Source organism: Triticum dicoccoides, chromosome 3B (assembly GCF_002162155.2).
Source record: "Triticum dicoccoides isolate Atlit2015 ecotype Zavitan chromosome 3B, WEW_v2.0, whole genome shotgun sequence".
NCBI classification, from domain to species: Eukaryota; Viridiplantae; Streptophyta; class Magnoliopsida; order Poales; family Poaceae; genus Triticum; species Triticum dicoccoides.
In genome coordinates, this window is record NC_041385.1 from 830575707 (window position 1) to 830595677 (window position 19971).

General features: G+C 44.9%; 1 pseudogene; it reads right to left on the reverse strand.

Moving 5' to 3' along the window:
* Positions 1–8982, reverse strand: part of LOC119280193 — a 65623-nt pseudogene extending 56641 nt beyond the window's left edge.
* Between the last annotated feature and the right edge of the window lie 10989 nt (positions 8983–19971).

Genomic DNA, 19971 nt, shown 5'->3' on the forward strand with positions numbered 1-19971 from the left:
GCGACATCTTCAACGTCTCCGATCTCACACCGTACCATGGTGATGAGGATTTCGATCCGAGGTCGGTCTTTCACAAGGGGGGGGGGGAGATGATGTGGAGCATCCTTCGGTCATCCCCATGGACCTTCCGTCGCCTCACCAAGCACCAAGAGGACCCATGACAAGAGCACGAGCTCGAGCTCTCGAGACCGAGGTGACTTCTCTCCTTACTGAAATATCATATGACCCTCTCGAGACATGGCTACTACCTCAATCCGGAATGTTGTGCATGATTAGGTGTCAGGAGGACCCTCCCAAGGATGCACATGAAGATGGACAAGATCCCAAGTCCAAAGAACATGTGAACCAACGGAAGAAGGAAAGAGAAGCATCCAGGCACCGGACATCGGGCCAAGGTCCCAGACATCCGGTCCCTGGAGATCCACACAGCCAGCCCCTGCAGAAGAAGGCTACAGCAACCGGACATCCGGCCCCCAGCCCGGACATCCGGCCACCCACCGGAAATCCGGCCTCCCGCCCGAATATCCAGCCCAGGCTTCCCGAATACACTGAAGATGGCCCCAACAACCCGGACATCCGACCTACTCACCGGACATCCGGCCCCTCCGGAAGCACCGGACATCCGGCATCTCCAGCCCGGACATCCGGTCCCTCGTGAACCACCGGATATCCGGCCTGACGCCCGGACATCCGACGCCCCCTGCCTGCGCGCAGCCTCTTTGGGCAGTGACCCATGTATCCCTTCGCCCCCTGACTATATATACTCCCTCCTCCCGTACGTTTTAGGGTTAGCGTTGATTTAGCTCAAATTAGAGATAGAGCTTCGCTCATCCATCGGATCTCCTCTACGTGAGAGACCGCGGCCTCCTCGGAGAAGATCCACTTGGATTCAAGACCCCCTCGTGGGAAGATCCCCTCGCGGATTCAAGACCTCCTCACGGAGAAGATCGGTTACCTATGTATCCTTACCTTTGTCGACTTTGGATGTCGTGTATCTCTTTGTGTTCGGTGATCTAGCACTCGTGTGATTGATTCTATGTCGGTTTAGTGTTTCTCCCTCTCTTGTTCCCCGTGTTTCCCCTTTGTGCTTCCGTGTGTTCTTCGTGAATCCCCGTAGGATCCCCTCCAAATGTGAAAGATCGTCCACATAGAGTTCCTCCCTACATCACATAGCAGTAGAGTTGGTAAACCAAGCACGGAGATATATAAGAGAAGACACTTCTCTCTATTAGCTAGTTAATAAAAACCTAAGTTAACCCCCAAAACCCCTAACAACCAGGCCTTTCAAAAAAAAAAACTTCAGCTCCAGCCAGCTGCTGACGCGTGGATGCCTATTGGTCCCGGTTGGTGTCACCAACCGGACCAAAGGCCCCCCTGCCTGGGCTGGCCGCAGCTGCCACGTGGAGGCTTATCTGTCCTGGTTCATGTACTAACGGCCAAGGGCATTAGTAAGGACCTATTAGTACCGGTTCAAGAACCGGGACTAAAGGCCCTTACAAACCGGGACGAAAGGCCCTTTTTCTACTAGTTGATGTCTATTACACAACCTTTTTCTTGTAGACGTTGTTGGGCCTGCAAGTGCACAGGTTTGTAGGACAGTAGCAAATTTCCCTCAAGTGGATGACCTAAGGTTTATCAATCCGTAGGAGGCGTAGGATGAAGATGGTCTCTCTCAAACAACCCTGCAACCAAATAACAAAGAGTCTCCTGTGTCCCCAACACACCCAATACAATGGTAAATTGTATAGGTGCACTAGTTCGGCGAAGAGATGAAGATACAAGTGCAAAATAGATAGTAGATAAAGGTATTTGTAATCTGAAAGAATAAAAACAGCAAGGTAACAAGTGGTAAAAGTGAGCGTAAACTGTATTGCAATGATAGGAAACAAGGCCTAGGGTTCATACTTTCACTAGTGCAACTTCTTTCAACAATAATAACATAGATAGATCATATAACAAGCCCTCAACATGCAACAAAGAGTCACTCCAAAGCCACTAATAGCGGAGAACAAACATAGAGATTATGGTAGGGTACGAAACCACCTCAAAGTTATCCTTTCTGTTCTATCTATTCAAGAGTTTGTAGTAAAATAACATAAAGCTATTCTTTCCGCTCAATCCATCATAAAGTTCATACTAGAATAACACCTTAAGACACAAATCAACCAAAACCCTAATGTCACCTAGATACTCCATTGTCGCCTCAAGTATCCGTGGGCATGATTATACGATATGCATCACACAATCTCAGATTCATCCAACCAACACAAAGTACTTCAAAGAGTGCCCCAAAGCTACTACCGGAGAGTCAAGAACGTGTGCCAACCCCTATGCATAGGTTCCCAATGTCACGAAACCCGCAAGTTGATCACCAAAACATACATCAAGTGGCACATGATATCCCATTGTCACCACAGATAATCACGGCAAGACATACATCAAGTGTTCTCATAAAAGACTCAATCCGATAAGATAACTTCAAAGGGGAAACTCAATTCATCACAAGAGAGTAGAGGGGGAGAAACATCATAAGATCCAACTACAATAGCAAAGCTCGGGATACATCAAGATCGTGCCATAGAGGGAACACAAGAGAGAACACGAGAGAGAGATCAAACACATAGCTACTGGTACATACCCTCAGCCCCGGGGGTGAACTACTCCCTCCTCGTCATGGATAGCGCCGGGATGATGAAGACGGCCACCGGTGATGGGATCCCCCTCCTGCAGGGTGTCGGAACGGGCTTCCAAGAGGTTTTTGGTGGCTACAGAGGCTTGCGGTGGCGGAACTCCCGATCTATCTTCTGTTCTGGAAGTTTTACGATAGGTAGGTATATATGGGTGCAGGGGGTACGTCGGAGGAGCTACGGGGGCCCCATGAGGCAGGGGGGCGCGCCCAGGGCGGCGTGCCCCCCACCCTCGTGGGTAGCCCGTATCTCCCCCGATGTGCTCTCCAAGTTTCCTGGGTTGCTTTCCTTCCAAAAATAACTTCTCCAGTTGATTCCGTTCCGTTTTGACTCCGTCTGATATTCCTTTTCCTCGAAACACTGAAATAGGCATAAAACAGCAAATCTGGGCTGGGCCTCCGGTTAATAGGTTAGTCCCAAAAATAATATAAAAGTGGATAATAAAGCCCATTATTTCCTAAAACAGTAGATAAAGTAGCATGGAGCAATCAAAAATTATAGATACGTTGGAGATGTACCACTAGTGCATGGCAATATCTTAGCATAATTATTTTCTTACTCAAGAAAATATTATCCAACTAGTTATTTTTCTTAAGAAAATTATTTCTTCATACTCTAGGATAACTTATAATGTTTTAAACCAACTTAGTTAACTTTTGACTTAGTGTAAATCAACATGTCAACATAATCAAGTTTTTAGCAGAATGATAATAGCTATTTATCTTGGTGATTTAAATGCATGAACTAAATTAAGCATTCAAGTTGAAAATAAATCACAAATATTGCAATGGCACCATGAAAATGTTGATGTGGCTTGCCTTAGTGCAGATGAGGTTCACACTCCTCCTGGTGATCCTCAAGACAAGCTGCACCTTCTGAAAACAATTATAAAAACAAAAAGAAACCATCAAGAGACACTCTGAAATTCACAAGAAAATGTAGGCAGCAGAGAAGAATCTCATCTTTGGTGTGCTGCTAGAGATTTTCATAAAGAACACAATGCAAAAAGGATTAATTCATTTGGATTTATGGTTAAAAGTTATAGCTGTTTGAAGTTCTCAGGAAATATTTGAATTGAATTTAAATAAACAGAACTGGGGGGGGGGGCTGACATCGAAGGCGTAAACCCCGCGGGGCGCCTCCACTCGTACCACTTCGGGCGCGGTCAGAGTGGCTGACAGCAGGCCCCGCTAGTCAGGTGAGAGGAAGGGGAGAGGGAAACAGGGCACGATGGAGCTTCACCGGAGCACACGCCGGCGAGGAGGGTATCTTGGCCCGATCTGGAGGGATGGATCGAAGGAGAAGAGAAAGACACACCTTCTCGTACCCGTAGAACAGCTAGGGTGGTCAGACGACGATGAAATGAACCTCTCCAGCAGCGACAAAGAGTCGTGGTCGCCGGAGCTGGGGATGACGGCGACGAGGGGCTGGCCTAGTGGCTCCAACCGAGTCGGACGACACCACTGAAGCATGGAGGAGGCTCTGGAAGAGTTTCCTGAGCTTGGGAGGGGCTGGAGTGGTGAGGACATGCAGAGGGGACCGCCGGCGAGCTCGAGCTCGGGGACGGCGGCCCGAGGCCTGCCCGGCCGGGCTACGGCTTCCTATGAGTTTGTGGAGTGTGTGAGTGGAGATGGTGATGCTCGAGAGGGCTGGGGAAGGCTGGATTTATAGCCGAGCGGGGTGAGGGGTTTAGGTTCCACCAGAGGACACCTGGACGCTGCGCCCGACGATGAACAACGTGAATGAGCGAGGGGGAAGGCGATGCAGCTTACGCAGGCACTGTGAATGGGCGGAGACGAGCACAGGAACGAGTGGGTGGAGACGAACACATCGCACATCGCACTGTTAGGTTGGTAGGACCGCACCCATGCTTGCTGTGGCGAGCTCCAGCGTCGGCGAGTGCCAGGAGGGAGTTAATGGAGTCAGGATGATGATGGTGGCAAGGTTTGGCAAGGTTAGGCAGGCGGGGAAGTGAGCACGCGCCGAACAGAGCGCTCGGCGGCACTCAGAGCGCGGCGACAAGCATGCTAGCATCATGCACATGCGTGGTCACCACGTGCACTATGGCATAGAGCCACGGCAGGCCCCAGTTTTCATGTCTGGCGTGTAGTCCTTAGTGTTTAGGTTAGGGCCAAAGCTTTGAGTCGAGCTCAGGTGCAGTTAACTGGAGTTTTACTGCATTGCAAGTTACTAGTCAGTAACTTTGAGAGCTTACTGTGGTCAAACGGCTAGGAGTTGGGAGATGTGCTTTGGTGGTTAGCAATCATCTAGGAGGGTGTTGATGCACAAGAAAATGCACCAGCAATGGAGCAAGTAAAATGGTAGTTGTTGTAGAAACTACCATTTCTGTTCATAACAGAAAATAATTTATGTAGAAAAAATATTCGAAAAATTGGTGTAATATTTTTGCTCAGGGAGGTGCCCAAGGGTTCATAGGATTTTCGTGAATTTTATCAGATTTTTTTGGGCAAGAAAAATTGGGGTTGCTTTGGAGCACACATTTCTGGTTAGGGTTTTTGAGAGGAAAATTAATATTTTTCATTTAAGAAAAATATCCATGATATTATTTTGAGGTAGACCAGAGAGGAAATGATGGGTAGGGAGAGAAATGGGTCACTTGGGTGAAAGCCAAGGTGATGCCCAAGTGTTTAAGTCCAACTAAAATGATTCAAACTCCAAAATTCAAATCAAAACCAAATGAAATTCAGAAAAAGAAAAGAGGGCAAAACCCAGGCTGTCACAAAGCTCCCGCACTTAGGATGAATCTTGTCCTCGAGATTCGGTTGCTTGGGAAAACAATTCTGGATAGTTTGCCTTTAGAAATTCTGCTTGCTCCCAGGTGGCTTCTGCCTTTGTGTGATGCTCCCATTGGACCTTGTAAAATTTTCTCGTCTTGCTAAGGGTGACCCTTTCCATCTCATCCAAAATTTTGAACGGTCTCTCCTCATATGTTAAATCCTTAGCAAACTCTTCTTCTGTCATGGCAGTCTTTTTCTCGGGTGTAGATATGGATCGTCTCAACTCGGAGACATGGAACACATTGTGCACTTCTGACAATTCTGGTGGCAGTTCCAACTGATATGCAACAGTACCCACTCTGCCCATAACTGGAAATGGTCCAATAAACCTGGGTGACAATTTTCCACGAGTCTGAAACCTTTTGACTCCCTTCATAGGAGTGACTTTGAGGTATACATGTTCTCCAGGCTCAAAACTGACATGTCGGTGCTTTACATCATAATAGCTCTTTTGTCGGGATTTGGCCAGTCGCGGACGGTCTCGGATTTCCTGGACTTGCTTTTTGGCTACCATCACGAGATCTGTTCCGAAAATGCGGCTATCCCCGGTTTGAGACCAATTCAACGGGGTGCGGCACTTACGGCCATACAAAGCCACATACGGTGACATCTTTAAACTAGCCTGGAAACTGTTGTTGTAGGAGAACTCAGCATACGGCAGACAGTCTTCCCACTTAGGCCCTTGGGCCAAGGCACATGCTCGCAACATATCTTCAAATATTTGGTTTACCCATTCAGTCGGTCCATCGGTCTGATGATGATAAGCGGTACTATATTTCAGAGCTGTTCCCAAAGCTTGATGGAGACGGGACCAGAAAGCGGAGGTAACTAGGGATCCCCGGTCAGAAGTGATTGTTCGAGGTACCCTGTGTCGACTAACTATTCTGGACACATACAATTGTGCGAGCTGATCGACATGGTATGTGGTTCTGATGGGAATAAAATGAGCTACCTTGGTTAAAATGTCCACTATGACCCATACTGCGTCATTCCCTCGCTGAGTTTTTTGGTAGCCCTGTGATAAAATCCATGTACATATCATCCCACTTACATTGTGGAATGGGCAACTGTCGGAGGAGGCCGGCTAGTTTCTGGTGTTCTGCCTTTACTTCGTTGCATATATCGCAACAGGCCACAAAATAGGCAATGTCTTTCTTCATCCTATCCCACCAGAATATTTGGCGAAGATCTTCGTACATTTTAGTACCTCCAGGATGAATTGAATACAAGGATTCATGTGCTTCAGACAGTATTTTCTTCCTTAAATCTTCTTGACTTGGTAAACAAATCCTCCCACGGAATCGCAGTGTACCCCACTGTTCCTTAGAAAAGTGTGAGGTCCGTCCTGCTGACATACGCCTGACATGCTTTTGAAGGACTGTGTCATTCGGCTAGGCCTTGCGGATCTCATCCTCGAGGGTAGGGGTAATTTCCATAATATTAGCAAGACCAGCATCAACTATGACCAGATTAAGCTAAGCAATCTCTTTTTGGAGTTTCGGAGGCAAGGATTCCACTATGGCATTTAAACTGACCGGCTTTCTGCTCAGTGCATCGGCAACTACGTTGGCCTTACCCGGGTGGTAATTAATTTCAAGATCATAATCCTTGACGAACTCAAGCCATCTGCGTTGGCGGAGATTTAAATCGGGCTGAGTGAATATGTACTTGAGACTTTTATGGTCGGTGAATATTTGGCACCTTTTTCCAATGAGGTAGTGCCTCCAAATTTTTAGAGCATGAACCACCGCAGCTAATTCCAGATCATGAGTAGGATAGTTCCCTTCGTGGGGTCGCAGCTGCCGAGATGCATATGCTACCACCTTGCCATCTTGCATAAGTATGCATCCAAGACCTTGTCGGGAAGCATCACAATAGACATCAAAACTGCGATAGATGTCTGGAAGGTTCAACACAGGTGCAGATGTCAGTCTGATTTTCAGCTCATTGAAACTTTTCTTGCAATCCTCAGTCCATTCAAATTTCTTATCTTTCTTGAGAAGCCCTGTCATTGGCTTGGCAATCTTAGAGAACTTCAATGAACCGACGATAGTATCCGGCTAATCCAAGGAAACTCCAGATTTGAGATACTATCGTGGGTGCCAACCAATGAAGTACGTCCTTTACCTTGCTTGGCTCTACGTCTATACCTTCCGTGGATAGTATATGCCCAAGAAATCCAACTTGTTTGAGCCAAAACTCACATTTACCGAATTTAGCGTACAGTTGATGTTCATGGAGCCTTTGTAGGATGGCTCTGAGGTGTCCATTGTGCTCTTCTTCACTTGTTGAGTATATGAGAATATCATCGATAAAAACCACTGTAAATTTATCGAGGAAATCCATGAATACTTTATTCATCATGTGCATGAAGAAAGCATGGGCATTGCTAAGGCCGAAGGACATAACGGTATATTCATAAAGACCGTACCAAGTAGTGAATGTGGTCTTAGGAATATCTTCCTTTTTAATCTTGAGTTGGTGGTATCCGGTGCTCAGATCAATCTTGGAGAACACTTTTGCCCCACTGAGTTGATCAAATAAGTCATCAATCCTGGGCAGTGGATATTTGTTTTTGTTGGTGACAACATTCAGCTGACGGTAATCCACACACATACGGAGACTACCATCTTTCTTATCCACGAATATAGCAGGTGATCCCCATGGTGAGGAGCTGGGACGGATGTAACCTTTCTGGAGCATCTCATCAAGCTGTTTCTTTAGCTCCACTAATTCTGATGACAACATCCGATAATATTTATTGTATAATGGTGCCGTTCCGGGCACAATATCTATTGCAAACTCAAGCTCTCAGTCTGGTGGCATGTCTGGCAACTCTTCTAGGAATACATCGGGAAACTCACTGACCACAGGAACTAATTCCAATTCAGCCACAGCTGCGAAGGACATTTCTTTCTGAGTTATGCTCATGCGGGCATAGAATTTTGTAGCCTGCCCTTATGGACTTGTCAAGGTGACTTCTCGGGTTGCAAAATTAATGCATACTTGATATTGGGTCAACCAATTCATCCCCAAAATAATGTCCAACTTAACTGACTCAATGACTATCAAGGAAGTTGGAAAATGGACTCCGTTGATATTGATTTCAAGATTACGACAGACCTGATTGCTTCTGAGCACAGATCCCGGGGATTGTACCAACATATTCTTGCTCAAAATCGAACAAGGATATTTGTTTTGGGCAACAAAACTCCGCGAAATAAAAGAGTGGGAAGCCCCAGAGTCAGATAAATTACGGCAGGTATGCTATTAACGGAAAACATACCAATGGTGACTTCAGGGTTCTCTTGGGCTTCATCTGCAGAGAGGTGATGGACTTGCCCGGTGATGTTTTGCTGGACAGGGGTATGACCCGATAAAGTTGACTTGCGGCCTGAATGGAGCATTAGTCCTGCCGCCCTTGGGACACTGTCTGGCTTAATGTCCGGTTTGTCCACAACTGAAACAAGAATTGTTGCCTGGCACTCTTCTCGCATCGGGTTGGTCACGACATTCTTGACTTGCGTACTGGTCTTGTTGACATTCTATTACCAATTGGGCTTGTACTCTACTTGTGTCTGCTGCCAGGTACGAGCCTTTTACATAGGCTGAACCTCCTTCCTTAGCTCGAACTTGCGTTTGTGATCATTATTTGCAGTCTTGTTGTCATGCATCAGTTTGTGCTCCCTCTCAGCAATGAGGGCCTTATTTACCAGAGTTTGGAAATCGGTGAAATCAAACATACTGAGGGTGCACAGAAGATATTGATTTAATCCTCCAAGAAACCGGTCAATCTTCCTTTCTTCGTTGGCCACATCATAAAGGGAGTGGCAGGCCAAATGATTGAACTTATTCAAATATTCACTCACAGACTGACTTCCTTGGAGGAGCGCGAGGAATTCATGCTTCTTGACTTTCATAATTCCAGCAGGAATATGGTATTTACGAAATTGATCCTTGAATTTTGTCCAGGTGAATTCTTCATCAGCAGGCCACATGGCTTTTGCATTTTCCCACCATATGGCGGCAGCACCTTCAAGATAATGAGTTGCAAAAGGGACTTTGTCATTTGTTTCAGTACGGGTAATCTCAAGCTTCTTCTCAATAGTTCGTAACCAGCCGTGTGCATCCAAGGGATCAATAACCTGACTGGAACTGGGAGGGTTTGTTCTCTGAAAATCTGACAGTTTAGAGTGATGACCGTTCTGATTTCCATTCTATCCAACCATAGCTTGCACAGTTCTCAACATTTCAAGCCGATCATTATTTTTCCTTTCTTCAAACATACGGAGAATTTGCTCGGTGGAGGGAAGATTTGCGGTGGATGCGGTGGTGGAACGTACGACTCGGGGGAGTGTCATGTCTGTCATGCGGAACGACGAACAGGGACATCCTCGCAAGCGTCGCTACTGCTGCCTCCCCGCATCATCCTATTATTTTTCCCAAGGCAACGCAACCGAGATGAGCAACATCCAAAAAGAAAATAGTGGGGAAAAGCAAGTGACAAAACCCGAAAGAAAGTGAAATTCCGAAGGAAACACATCAAATAGAAGAGAGTTCCAACATAACTATACATAGACCCGTACATAAAAGATAAATGACATAATAAGTTCAACTACTCTCTTACATAAAGGGAACATCAGGACTCGTACGACTATATCCGTACATCAACCTGACAACTGCGAATACTCGAGCGCTCTAATGCTCTGCTGGTGCTGCGGTGTCCTCTCCTGAAGCGGACTCGTATCCTGAACTGACAACGTTAACCAAGACCTCCAGGTTAAAAGTAACACGACGACGCTGCCTCAAGGGTTCTCCCTCCGGAGCAGGTGCAGGATGAGGCTGGAGCATCGAGGCTACGGGGGTAGTGAGAAGAGAAACCCACTCAGCAGGAGCACTGCGAGGATTCACGAACGAGGTGCCCGAGCTACTCGGAGGAGTAACCGGTAAAATAGGTGAGCTAGAGCTGGATGGAATATAAGGAGTAAATCCCGTAGATGATGGTGTTGTGAAAGCTCTAGTAGCGGCTAAAGTAGTGCGGGCACGAGTCAACTCTCGAACCAGCTCGTGAATCAGAAGATAGCTAGAAGTGATGTATCGAGAAAGGTGGCTAGAAGTACTATTAGACTCCGGATCAATGGTAGGAAAATGGACACGACCATTGTCATGCGGGGAGGGATAGTAGTAGAAACCTGGATGGTTCTGCATTTGGACCTTGTTATAACGTAGCTCGACGAGGACCTCAAATGCAGCAAACTAGACAGCCTGAGAAGCGGTAGAAACGAAACCGCTCCTGTAGGTACGAGTGTAAGAGCTGGAAGATGAACTGGTGCGCAGAGTAACCACGGCGTGATACTCATACACTGTGTCTGCTAGATGCTCCTGGTACACACGATAGACTGGTTCGTCACCATGAGGGTACATTCGACGCCACACATTGTGAAAGAGATGCGGTGACATGTACGGCATCAGCTGCAAGTGGCACGGATACGGCACCGGAGCCATCTACACTCACAGCCATCAGTGGGTTAGAAATAAAAATAACCAAGTGCATGCAAAGCAACAACCAGCTACAAACACTATCGTCACTCAACTTTTACTCTAATAACGTCCAGAATCGCAGCGGTAGTCTAGTGTGTCCTACAGTCAGCGTGGCTCTGATACCAAGCGTTGTGGCGCCCCGGCTCAGAGCAACCGGTTTACCTTGAATTGCCAGCCCAGAGACCATGTCTTCTGGCAACACACAACATCTTGGTACAGAAAACAACCGCTTTATTGATGCTAGCGGAACATGGTTCATATTACAACTAGTTAGGAGGCCAAGAGACACACATGGTGCGGCTCAACAATATCTACATTATTTAATATGGACTAGTGGAACAACGACGAAGCGGGACTCCATAGCACAGGGACACCAATGTGAACACGATCTAGACTCGGACAGCACTCCGTTCCAACGAGACTTTCCTGAAATCTGGCATGACACACCAGGTCAGTACATTGAATGTACTTGCAAGCTCACAATAAGCATAACCATAATGACAAACAATATCATGATATTAACCAATTTAATCATCAATGCAAAATCATACTAGGGATGAAGTGAACAGAAATCTCGTGCCTCAAGTCCCTCGGACTTTCTTACCAAACGGGTTACCTCGTAACCAAACGGTGATCTTTCTCGGATCACAAATGGACCAACAACTTGGTCATCAAACGGGTTACCTCGTAACCAAATGGTGATCTTTCTCGGATCACAAACGGACCAACACCTTGGTCATCAACATCAACAATGGTTTCTCAACCATCCTCTTTCCAACAATGCCATGTTATAAATTTTAGTGTGCAATATTATTTAAACGTTGACCCATGGTGTGACCTACTTTTGAGCATGTCCGTAACCGTGGACTTGGCTATCGATAGATCATATACACTCTGTAGAGGTAGCGCACTGTACCCACACCAAGGAACCCATGGCCTCGCACTCCCATTCGGGTGAACCAATGGCATTCCAATAGAACCCCTCCATTTCCATGACACTCTCCCGGCCACTCTGACTAACTCCCCACGGGGCTAAGTCATGGGTGGCCCCGTGCCTACCAAAGACACCAACGGCTACCGTCGTGGCAAAACATAAACAGTCCCAAATGGGGACAAGGTACGATAACAACATCAACAGGCACACAAGGTTATGTCTGCTTACTAGGCCAAGGTACCGCACGCCCATAACCTTTCCTCTTTGGAGGTACCGACCAGAGGCATGACAACGGTCCGAATAAAGGCCTTCCCATAAAGGCAAATGTGGTTGCACTGGGAAAACTTGATTCAGTGTCACCATGACCCGATCAACGATATGTTCAAGTTGAGGTATTATCAAGTTCAACTTAAAGTAAAAATAATCGGTGTCATGGTATGCCATGCAAATGCACTCATGTAACATGCTTCACTAATCATAAGAACAATACCGGGTCAACTATACCATGCACTAACCAAACATATCAGGAGCTCATAGCACTATTCTGATCATGATTATTTAGCAAACTAACCATGGCAATATCTTAGCATAATTATTTTCTTACTCAAGATTATCCAACTAGTTCATTTTCTTAAGAAAATTATTTCTTCATACTCTAGGATAACTTATAATGACTTAAACTAACTTAGTTAACTTTTAACTTAACGTAAATCAACATGTCAACATAATCAAGCTTTCAACATAATGAAAATAGCTATTTATCTTGGTGATTTAAATGCATGAACTAAATTAATCATTCAAGTTGAAAATGAATCACAATTATTGCAATGGCACCATGAAAATGTTGTTGTGGCTTGCCTTAGTGCAGATGACGTTCACACTCCTCCTGGTGATCCTCAAGACAAGCTTCACCTTCTGAAAACAATTATAAACACAAAAAGAAAACAGCAAGAGACACTCTGAAATTCACCAGAAAATCTAGGCAGTAGAGAAAAATCTCATCTTTGGTGTGCTGCTAGAGATTTTCATAAAGAACACAATGCAAAAAGAATCAGTTCATTTGCACTTATGGTTAAAAAGTTATAGTTGTTTGAAGTTCTCTGGAAATATTTGAATTGAATTTAAATAAACAGAACTGTGGGGGTGACGTCGAAGGCGTAAACCCCGCGGGACGCCTCCACTCGTACCGCTTCGGGCGTGGTAAGAGTGGCTGACAGTGAGCCTTGCTAGTCGGGTGAGAGGAAGGGGGAGAGGGAAACAGGGCACGATGGAGCTTCGCCGGAGCACACGCCAGCAAGGAGGGCATCTTGGCCCGATCTGGAGGGATGGATCGAAGGAGAAGAGAGAGGCGCCCTGCCCGTACCCATAGGATAGCTAGGGGTGGTCGGACGGTGACGAAATGAACCTCTCCAGTGGCGACAGAGAGCTGTGGTCGCAGGAGTTGGGGATGACGGCGACGAGGGGCTGCCCCAGTGGCTCCAACTGAGTTGGACGGCACCACTGAAGCACGGCGGAGGCTCTGGAAGAGTCGCCTGAGCTTTGGAGGGCTGGAGTGGTGAGGATGGGCAGAGGGGATCACCGGCAAGCTCGAGCTCGGGGACGGCGGCCCGAGTCCTGCCCGGCCGGGCTACGGCTTCCTACGAGTTTGTGGAGTGTGTGAGTGGAGCTGGTGATGCTCGAGAGGGCTGGGGAGGGCTGGATTTATAGCCGAGTGGGGAGGGGGGTTCGGGCTCCACCAGAGGAAACCTGGACGCTGCGCCCGGTGACGAACGATGTCAGTGAGCGAGGGGGAAGGCGACGCAGCTCACGCAGGCACTGTGAACAGGGCGGAGACGAGAACAGGAACAAGTGGGTGGCGACGAACATAGTGCGCAATGCACTGTTTGGTTGGTCGGACCACGCTCGTGCTCGCTACGGTGAGTTCCGGCATTGGCGAGCGCTGGGAGGGAGTTAATAGAGTCGGGACGATGATGGTGGCGAGGTTTGGCAAGGTTAGGCAGGCGAGGAAGTAAGCACGCGCCGAACAAAGTGCTCGGCGGCACTCAGAGCGTGGCGACAAGCATGCTAGCATCATGCACATGCGTGGTCACCACGTGCACTACGGCATAGAGCCACAGCTGGACCCAGTTTTCATGTATGGCGTGTAGTCCTTAGTGTTTAGGTTAGGGCGAAAGCATTGTGTGGAGCTCAGGTGCAGTTAACTGGAGTATTACTGCATTGCAAGTTACTAGTCAGTAACTTTGAGAGCTTACTGTGGTCTAATCTAATCTAATAGGGAATGCATGAGAGGAAGGGGATGGAAGGAGAGGAGGCATACCTGAAGGTCTAGAATCTGCAGGTGATGACCCAATCCTTTTTTTAGCAAAGGACAAGCCTGGAAAATTTCTTATAATGAGAAAAGCGCTCCCGAGGACACATGGGAATTATCATCAAGCTAGTTTCACCACGCTCATATGATTCGCGTTCGGTACTTTGATAATTTGATATGTGGGTGGACTGGTGCTTGGGTACTGCCCTTACTTGGACAAGCATCCCACTTATGATTAACCCCTATTGCAAGCATCGCAACTATAAAAGAAGTATTAAGGTAAGCCTAACCACAACATTAAACATATGGATCCAAATCAGCCCCTTACGAAGCAACGCATAACGTAGGGTTTAAGCTTCTGTCACTCTAGCAACCTATCATCTACTTATTACTTCTCAATGCCTTCCTCTAGGCACAAATAATGGTGAAGTGTCATGTAGTCGACGTTCACATAACACCACTAGAGGAAAGACAACATAAATCTCATCAAAATATCGAACGAATACCAAACTCACATGACTACTATTAGCAAGACTTCACCCATGTCCTCAGGAACAAACGTAACTACTCACAAAGCATATTCATGTTCATAATCAGGGGAGTAATAATATGCATTAAGGATCTGAACATATGATCTTCCACCAAGTAAACCAATTAGCATCAACTACAAGGAGTAATCAACACTACTAGCAACCCACAGGTACCAATTTGTGGTTTTGGATACAAGATTGGATACAAGAGATGAACTAGGGTTTGAGAGGAGATGGTGATGATGAAGATGTTGATGGACATTTGACCCTCTCCCGATGGGAGGATCATTGGTGATGACGATGGTGAAGATTTCCCCCTCCCGGAGGGAAGTTTCCCCGGCAGAACAGCTCTGCCGGCGCTCTAGAGTGGTGCCGCCAAGGTTCTGCCTCGTGGCTGCGGAGTTTCGTCCCGTAAGCTTGCCCACAATTTTTTCCAAGGTAAAAAGCCTTCATATAGCAGAAGATGGACACCGAAGGGCCACCAGGGGACCCAGGAGACAGGGGGCGCGCCCAGTAGGGGTGGGCGCTGATACGTCTCCAACGTATCTATATTTTTTGATTGATCCATGCTAATTTATCTACTATTTTAGGCAATATTGGGCTTTATTATCCACTTTTATATTATTTTTGGGGCTAACCTATTAACCAGAGGCCCAGCCCAGATTTGCTGTTTTATGCCTATTTCAGTGTTTCGAGGAAAAGGAATATTAGACGAAGTCAAAACAGAACGAAATCAACTAGAGAAGTTAATTTTGGAAGGAAACCCACCTGATAGACTTGGAGTGCACGTCAGGGGAGTCCCGGGCTGCCCACGAGGGTGGGGGCGCGCCCTACCCCCTGGGCGCACCCCCCTGCCTCGTGAGCACCCCGGAGGTCCACTAACATACCCCTTGCACCCATATATACCTACGTACCCTAAAACTTCCAGAACAGAAGATAGATCAGGAGTTCCGTCGCCGCAAGCCTCTGTAGCCACCAAAAACCTCTCAGGAGCCCGTTCCGGCACCCTGCCGGAGGGGGATCCCATCACCGGTGGCCATCTTCATCATCCCGGCGCTATCCATGACGAGGAGGGAGTAGTTCACCCTCGGGGCTGAGGGTGTGTACCAGTAGCTATGTGTTTGATCTCTCGCTCGTGTTCTCTCTCGTGTTCCCTCTATGGCACGATCTTGATGTATCCCGAGCTTTGCAATTGTAGTTGGATCTTATGATGTTTCTCCCCCTCTACTCTCTTGTGATGAATTGAGTTTCACCTTTGAAGTTATCTTATCGGATTGAGTCTTTTATGAGAACACTTGATGTATGTCTTGTCGTGCTTATCTGTGGTGACAATGGGATATCATGTGCCTCTTGATGTATGTTTTGGTGACCAACTTGCGGGTTCCGCCCATGAACCTATGCATAGGGGTTGGCAAACGTTCTTGACTCTCCGGTAGAAACTTTGGGGCACTCTTTGAAGTACTTTGTGTTGGTTGAATAGATGAATCTGGGATTGTGTGATGCATATCATATAATCATGCCCACGGATACTTGAGGTGACAATGGAGTATCTCGGTGACATTAGGGTTTTGGTTGATTTGTGTCTTAAGGTTTTATTCTAGTACGAACTCCTTTATAGATCGATCCGAAAGAATAACTTTGAGGTGGTTTCGTACCCTACCATAATCCCTACGTTTGTTCTCCGCTATTAGTGGCTTTGGAGTGACTCTTTGTTGCATGTTTAGGGCTTCTTATATGATCTATCTATGTTATTATTGTTGAGAGAACTTGCACTAGTGAAAGTATGAACCCTAGGCCTTGTTTCCTATCATTTCAATACCGTTTACGCTCACTTTTATCGCTCGCTACCTTGCTGTTTTTATTATTTCAGATTACAAATACCTTTATCTACCATCTATTTTGCACTTGTATCTTCATCTCTTCGCCGAACTAGTGCACCTATGCAATTTACCATTCTATTGGGTGTGTTGGGGACACAAGAGACTCTTTGTTATTTGGTTGCAGGGTTGTTTGAGAGAGACCATCTTCATCCTACGCCTCCTACGGATTGATAAACCTTAGGTTATCCACTTGAGGGAAATTTTCTACTGTCCTACAAACCTATGCACTTGCAGGCCCAACAACGTCTACAAGAAGAAGGTTGCATAGTAGACATCAAGCTCTCTTTTGGCGCCGTTGCCGGGGAGGTTAGCGCTTGAAGGTATATCTTTAGATCTAGCAATCGAATCTTTTTGTTTCTTGTTTTAGCACTAGTTTAGTTTATAAAAGAAAATTACAAAAAAAATGGAGTTAAGTTTGTCACATACGCTTCACCTTTTTAATATCTTTCGTGAGTATGATGGAAAGGATAATTGTGCTCAAGTGCTAGAAGAAGAAATCTCTAAATTGTTTGGCACTAAATATTTGAATGATGAGCATGATTGCAATGTTGTTAGTACGAATTCTTTGAATATCCATGATGCTAATGAAGATTGCACTAGTTATGATGAAAATGTCTCCTATAAACATGTCAATTTTTGTGGAGTGCATTGGGTTTGTAAGTACACACGAAATAGGGAATATAGATATTGCAAGAGGCATAAGTACTTAGAAACCAAATTGTTGCAAGAAGAGCTAGATGAATGTGCTGAAAGATTCAATATTTATAGTACCCCTTGTGAACTTTGCAATGAACATGGTCATTTAAAGCTCCAATTCTATTTGTTTCATGATCAAGTCGTTTCCAAATATTGTGATAATTTGATTACCTTTGAGCATCATAAAGAGCTTAGCCTTCTTTTGGGTTATGAAGAAATGTAACGTATAACCAACTATCTCCCAGATTTTGCCCGTTATAAACTTCTTGGTTTTGATCTAGACGAAATTTATATGTATTGTGCAGAGAATTGCATTGAAAATCCTTATATTGCCAATTACCTAAAGAAAAGAAAGCAAATGGAAGATGATGAGAATACTAATGAAAGGGAAGAGGCTTCCCAATCTCCTCCTATTATTTCTTATGATGAATCAGGTAACGAGGAGGAGCTTTCTATTCAGCCAATCTCATCAATAAGGAGCTCAAAGAGGAAGGTTGAACCTACACATAATGTGAAGAAGAAAAAGAAAAGAAGGAGAAACAAAGGTAGAAAGGTATCCCTCCCAAATGATGTTGCTCCTACTACTACTTGTGATGATGATAATTGCTATACTATTGGTGCTATTCATATTTTTAATGATGAGAGTGAGTATGCTTATGATATGAAAGGGCCCAAGCTTGGGGAAGCTATGTTTGATGAGGATGAAATATTTGAGAATATATTTGCTGGATTAATGTTTGTCCCAAGATTGTGGATGCTATGTTTAATGAAGATGATATTTTTAGCACCCCAAGTTTTGATATGCAAAGTTGTTATGATGATAGCATGCCTCCTACCTATGATGATTATATTGATGAAAGTGGGTTCCGAAGAGTGTAAACTTTAGGAATTAGTGATCCCACTATTTTGGAGGATGTTGAATTTTATTGTGATGAATATGAAGGTGGATTTGGAAGAGTGTCAACTTTATTTAGTGATTCCACTATCTTGGGAGAGGTTTCAATCGATCATGATGAGAACAAAGTTGCTACTTATGATGATTATTGTGATGAAACTTATGCTATGAAAAGTAGTGAGGATTATATTTACAAATCTTGTCATGATTATGATTACCCTTTTTCTGAACATTACTCTTTTAATGTGGAAACAATTTTTAGTGTTCAAGTCTCATATGATACTCCCACTTTTCCGAATGAGAAGAATTTTGCTTATGTGGAGAGTAGTAAGTTTTCTATGCTTGTAGATCATGAAAAGAATGCTTTAGGTGCTGGTTATATTGTTGAATTCATTCGTGATGCTACTGAAAATTATTATGAGGGAGGAACATATGCTTGTAGGAATTGCAATAATGTCAAGTTTCCTCCCTATGTGCTTAAATTCTTTAAGCTATGCTGGTGTTACCTTTCTATGCTAGTTGATTATTGTTCCCATAAGTTGTTTGTTCACAAAATCCCTATGCATAGGAAGTGGGTTAGACTTAAATGTGCTAGTCATATTCTTCATGATGCTCCCGTTATGTTTCAATTCTTATCTTTTATGTGAGCATCATTGTCATCATCATGCCTAGCTAGAAAGGCATTAAAGAAAAGCGCTTGTTGAGAGACAACCCAATATTTATCCTTACTGTTTTTGTGTGTCCACATGATTATGCTACTGTAGTAATCATGTTTTATAACTTTTATTTCAATAAAGTGCCAAGTAGAACCTTTGGGAAGACTTGGGTGAAGTTTATATGATCTTGCTGTAAAAAACAGAAACTTTTGCGCTCACGAGAATAGCTTCCATTTTTTACTGGAGAGTGCATTTAGGTTGATTCGTTTTGAACATGATTAATAGACAAATTGATCAGGTCCAGAAATTTATTTCATAATTTTTGGGGTTCCAGAAGTATACGTTTTATATAGATTACTACAGACTGTTCTGTTTTTGACAGATTCTGTTTTCTATGTGTTATTTGCTTATTTTGATGCATCTATGGCTAGTATTAAGTGGTATCAACCATAGAGAAGTTAGAATACAGTAGATATTACACCAATATGAATTTAGAATGAGTTCATTAGAGTACATAAGTGGTGGTTTTATTTTCTTATACTAACGGAGCTTACGAGTTTTGTGTTGAGTTTTGTGTGGTTGAAGTTTTCAAGTTTTGGGTAAAGATTCGATGGACTATGGAATAAGGAGTGGAAAGTGCCTAAGCTTGGGGATGCCCAAGGCACCCCAACGTAATATTCAAGGACAACCAAGAGCCTAAGCTTGGGGATGCCCCGGAAGGCATCCCCTCTTTCGTCCTCGTTCATCGGTAACTTTACTTGGAGCTATATTTTTATTCACCACATGATATGTGTTTTGCTTGGAGCGTCCTTTTCTTTTGTTCGTGTTTGCTTGTTGTTAGTTAGAATAATGTTTTGCATCTTTAGTTTCAATAAAAATGTCAAGGATAGCCTTTGCCATTCTTGTTTTGCAAAAATTCCCTAGAAAAGTTAGAGGATTGGTATAACGTTGAATCTTTTTGAATATTCAGGTCTGATAAATTTATTATAGTGGGAATTTTAGTTCATAATTTTTGGAGTCAGGGAAGTATTGTTACACTTGCATTC